This window comes from Belonocnema kinseyi, chromosome 2 (assembly GCF_010883055.1).
Source record: "Belonocnema kinseyi isolate 2016_QV_RU_SX_M_011 chromosome 2, B_treatae_v1, whole genome shotgun sequence".
NCBI classification, from domain to species: Eukaryota; Metazoa; Arthropoda; class Insecta; order Hymenoptera; family Cynipidae; genus Belonocnema; species Belonocnema kinseyi.
The window spans coordinates 160,365,845-160,371,507 of NC_046658.1; the positions used below are offsets into that span (position 1 = coordinate 160,365,845).

At 26.1% G+C, this 5,663-nt stretch overlaps 1 long non-coding RNA gene across 1 annotated transcript; it reads left to right on the forward strand.

Annotated features, from left to right (window-relative positions):
• The first annotated feature begins 729 nt into the window (after window positions 1-729).
• LOC117167729 lies at window positions 730-3,313 on the forward strand. Its single transcript, XR_004466427.1, has 2 exons — window positions 730-844; window positions 3,031-3,313. It is a non-coding gene; the product is annotated as an uncharacterized LOC117167729 (long non-coding RNA).
• The last annotated feature ends 2,350 nt before the right edge of the window (window positions 3,314-5,663 follow it).

Here is a 5,663-nt window from a genome sequence, read left to right on the forward strand (position 1 = left end):
CATTTTTTCTACAACCACAGTACCAGACATTCTTTATACAACCGCAGTACCAGATATTTTGTTCACAACCGTATCCTGACGTTGGATGCCGAGCCAGCCATTCATATGTCATACAAGTATAAAGCAGAAAGAAAATGTATGCCAATAATGGGAGAGGGGGTTAAAATTATTGGCAAGTACGTGAGGTACTTTAATGATAACGTCTTCTTTATTGATTTCAAATCGTAGATTTCAAGTTATTTATGTCTTACGGTCCAATCGTAAATTAAAAATAAATATGAGTCAAAAAACCATGTTCTTCGAAACTCAGATAATTATTTAATAGAAAAAACTCCTTTTAAACTTCCTTACGTTTCGGTACACATGCGTACCTTTTTCAAAGGTTCTTAACCTGAGTTGATGATGGTTCAAAATAGTCAAACAGGTCAAATTTCAAGCAAAAAAACAAAACATTTAAATCAATTGTTTAAAAAATAAATAAATAAAATTGAGTCATTTAGAAGTCTCAAAAAATACTAAGAATTCAATCGATTAGACTAAATTTTCAAAAATATAGTACGAGAAAACCAAATTAGCGTACGTTAGGACGGACGAACAGAAATTGACAGATATTCAATAAGTATCAACGGTCGAAGAAAGGATTGATTTGTTTCATCAAATCACTTTACAACGTCTTCTTTATTTGGAACGCGAATAAGGAAAATTTTAACTTTCCTCATCATGCTGCATTCGTGGCATTTATAAGGATGCATCGAAAACACCATTTCATACAGTCCCAAGCAGTCTAACGAGGACGTCAGCTTATCAACTATACGAGAAGAGCTAGTGTGGTACCACCTGCAAAGTAAGTCGAGATCCAACATATTCATACACACACAAAAAATAAAGGATTTTTTAAAAATTAACATTTAACCAAAACATATTTTAACTTATTTTTAACCGAACACCGAAAAAGAAAATCAAAATAAAATTCCCGAGACTGTAACACTCCCGAATTAGAAAATTCCCAAATAATAAAATTCGCGGATAATAAAATTGGAGAAAACTAAAAATAGTGAATTGAAAAACTCTTTAATATTAAAATTCGTGAATAATAAAATTTCCGAAAAATGAAAATACCGATTTGTAAAATTTGCAATTAATAAAATTCTCGAATAATAAAATTGCCGAATTATAAAATGCCCAAAATTAAAAATTCCCGAATAATAAAATACTCGACAGAAAAATGCCGAATTATAAAATATCCGAATTGGAAAATTCTCGAAATGTAAAATTCAAGTTATTAAACAATTACAATTTTTCTATAAATATATTTTATTGATTATAAATAGAATAATGAAATATTATTTTTTAAAGTTATTTATAATTTTTTTAATTTCGTAAATTGTTTCAATTTAAAATAACAATAATTTGAAACGAAATATTTTTGGGTAACGTATTTTTTTAATGTACATATATATATTTAATGTATCGTTAAAAAGAAAATTAAACTATTCGGTTGAAAATCAATACTTTTGTATGAGAAAATAATATTTCTGTTTTGAAAATGCAACTTTTTTGTAGAAATTTCGTATATAAATTGCTATTGATTTCTACTCCTCGATTAACATTATCATTTTTATTTGGGAAATTGTTGTTTATTCAAATTCTATCCCTGAACTTTCGCACCTTGTTCTAAAAATTATTTAAAAATCGAATAGATGTCAATAAATATAGTCAAAATAGGCACCTTATAAGTTTTTAACTAAAAAATTACATATGTAATTCTTAATTGAAAAATTATCTTTCTTTCTGTAGTTTAAAATTCATCTTTTTTGTTTAAATTCATGTATTCCAGTTGAAGATTCCTCATTTTAATAGAATTTTTGTTGTTGTTCAAAATTAATTTCTAAACTTGAAAATTCAACTATTCAATTTTTGATTAAAAATAAATTTTTCTTAGTTAAAATTTCAACTGTTTAATTAAAAATTGTCCCCTTTAATTCGGAATTTCAATTATTTAGTTGAAAAGTTCTGTATTTTGTTAAAAAATCATCTTTTGTTTAAAAATTCATTTTTTCGTTCAACATTTCGACTATTTAAGTTCGAAAAAAAATAATTAATTTTAAAATTCGTTCTTTTTATTCCAAATTTTAAGTTGAAAGCTGTTCTTTTTATTTTAAAATTAAGTAATTGTTCCAGAAATCTTTCTTTCGTTTACTTGAGAATGTAGCGATTTTTTTAAAAAGAATTCATGTTTGTTAAAAAATCATTTATTTTGTAGAAAATTACTTTTTTGTTTGAAAATGTATCTTTTTGGTTAAAAATGAAACTACTTGATTGAAAGTTCAATTCTTTAGTTAAAATTTCAGCGTTTTTTTTATTGTAATTTATCGATTCCAGTTAAAGAATTATCATTTTAGTTGAAAATCCATCCTTTGGGATGAAATTTGTTTTGAAGCACAATTCTTTTTTTGCACTGAAAATTTAACTTAACTCTTTTTTGGTAGGAAATTAATCTCTTGTTTGAAATTCAACTATTGGTTTAAAAACTCAACTATTTCAGTTAAATACTCATTATTTTAGTTTGAAATTCATTAGTTTGGTTCAAAATTATTTTCTTAAGTTGACAATTTACCTTGTTTATTTTTGATTGAAAATTGATCTTTTTTTATTCTAAACTTTTTGAAAAATTCATGTCTTTTTTGTGTTAAAAATAATTTTTTGTTTTAGAAACTCAATCTTTCTCTTTGGAAATTCATCTTTTTAGTTAAAAATAAAACTACTTAGTTAAAAGTTAAATTCATTTGTTTTTAACTTAATGAAAATGAAAACTTTAGTTGTCTATTATTTAAACAATCACTAATGCTTCCAAATACAGAACTATTTTTCTAACTCAATATAAGTGACATGCATATATTCTGTGAAACTCTATCAAGCCTTAATCAGTCAAATAAAATTGCGTTTCCCCAGAAATTTCTGAATAAGCTGCGACGAACGAGCAGGTGCTTTAAATTCAATTAAACTTACATTATCTTTTTTATTTTTCAGATAACAAAAATGCTAGCTACAAAATCGATGTTGACCATACTTGTGGTGTTGGCACTAATTTGCAGTGCAATGGCTTGTGATGGATTTGATCGTCCATGCACTGGACCTAATGGTCGTCAAGGCAGTTGTTGTAAGGGAATGCATTGTCAGAAGAACAACCCCTCTTGGGCAAAAGGACGCTGTTACTATAACCCTGGGAAGTAACTGCTAAATATGCACTACTAACACATACTAAAATGATTATTAAATCATTGTAGAAAATAAAAACTAACTGCAGAAGAAATTCAAATGTTGTGATTTTTTGACCTATTCCTTTGCCAATATTGGCAGGGACAGCAACGAAAACGCATAGGGGTTTCGTTTCTGTTTCTGCCTGCTTGGCATTTTTTCCTTCATAAAGGTGCTATTTTGTCCAAATTTGTTTGTTAGATTCTTGGTTTTATTTTTAGGATTTCTGCGCATTAACATTTTTTTTAATTATGACAATCATTAAGGATTCTTGTTTTTAATGTGTAAATTTTATTAAAAATTTTATTACTTTCTTAAAATTCAACAATATTCTTCAAAAATTGATCTTTTTTATTGAAAGTTAATTCCTTTTAATTAGAAAGTCCATTCTTTTGGTAAAATTAAAAATATTTTCTCAAAAAGTCATCTGTTAGGTTTCGGTTAAGAATTCTAATTTTTTGATGAAAAATTCATCTTTTGTTATAAAATTAATATTTTTTAGTCAAAAATTCATCTATCTTCTTTCAAAATGTAGCTTTTTAAAATTAGATTTGAACATTTTGTTTCAAAATTTGATCATTTGCTTAAAGATTCATCTCCTGAAGTAGCAAATTCAACTTTTTAGTAAAAATTTAACTTTTTTGTTGTAAATTCCCCTATTTTTCTTAAAATTTTAACAAATCGGTTAGAAATGAAACTTTTTGGTTGCAAATTGTTTTTTTTTACAATTAATCTTGGTTAAAAAATTATCTTTTTTGTTAAAAATCGATGTTTTCCTGCTTAAAAGTTAAATGTTTTCTTAATGATTAGATTTCCTAATTGGAAAAATTGTTCAACTATTTTGTAGAATATTCGTCTCTTTTTCCTTTAATGTTCTTTTGCTTACTTTCTCGCTTTAATGTGAAGTCAATTAAATAAAAAATTGAAAAATCAATTACTTTTGGTTAAGAAGTGTCCTTTTATTTTTTTTTTGTTTGGAATTCATCGTTCGTTTGGTTCGAAATTTTAGTAGTTGTGAGCGACATTCCTGAACATAAAACCAAAAATCTAACGATCAAATTTGGACAACCACCACAAAACGTTTCTATTGGAATTTGAAAAAAGATAAACATTTTTTCCTCAAAAATAAAAGGAGAAAATTTCCCCTTTTGGACAAAAAATAAAAAGAGAGAAGAAAAACGAGAAGGCAATGAACTAAATCCCCTTCCTTTTATTTCTTCTATTTCTTTTCTTTTTATTATTATTAAATAACAATTAAATTTTTTTGTTAAATAATTTAAAACTTTTCGGCTCTCGTACAGCACCATTATCAAGGCAAAAAAACAAGCACGCAGGCACAGCAACGAAACCACTATGCTTTTTCGTTGCTGTTCCTGCCTGCTTGAAAAAACCACGATGCTGTCTTCCGGTGTCAGAAAGAGAGCATCGTGGTTTTGTTGCCAAAACTTTGGTGACTATCTTTTACAATATTTTTTTATTTGTGATTTGATAATAGTAAAAATAAAAAAGATAAAAAACATGGTTTCGTTGGTTGCCTTCTCATTTTTCTTTCCTCTTTTTTATTTTTGTCAAGAGGTGAAAAATTTTTTCTTTTCTTTCTTTGAAAAAATTTATTATCTTTTATCAAATTCAAATAGAAAATTTTTTTGTAGTTATCGAGATTTGCCCATTAGATTGTGGGTATTATTTTCAGGAACTGCACATTAATTTAAATATTGGACGAAAAATAGGGTTTTAGATTTAATTTTAATCTTATTTAAATTTCTTCAAGATTACTTTTTTACGAATAGGTTGATTTTTTACCAGAGCAAAACGCTTGTTACAACCATTTGAAAATAACTTGCCATTTCTTAAAAATTCAGCAAAAGGTTTTTTCAAATGCAGTATTTTTCGGACGAGAGAAAACCAAAAAGATGACTTTTCATGAAAATATTTTTATTTCAAACAAAATAATGGAATTTTTAACCAAATAGGAGAACTTTTAAAGACAAAAAATAAATTTTGATCCCAAAATAATAATACAAATTTCAACCAAATACGAGAAATTTTAAAGAAAAAAGATCAATTTTGATTATAAAATAGAATAATAGACTTTTCAAATAAAAAGAATTAACTTTCAATTAAATTTTTTTTAAATAATTTTTTCAAATTGTTTAAACAACTTTTTTGTTAACTTTCATTAATTATTATGTCAGTAGGTGAAAAAGGACAAAAAGGTAAAAATTGCCGAAAAACCGCAACTATCAGACATTGCTATAGATGAAGATAGTCATAGACAATAATAATTTGTTGAAAAAATTATTTTTGCTACCAGGTGTATACATATGAAACCGGTATTTTTTCAAGAAAAAAACACATTTATTTCAAGAGAATGATAACAAATATTTTATTCAAAGTATGCGCCC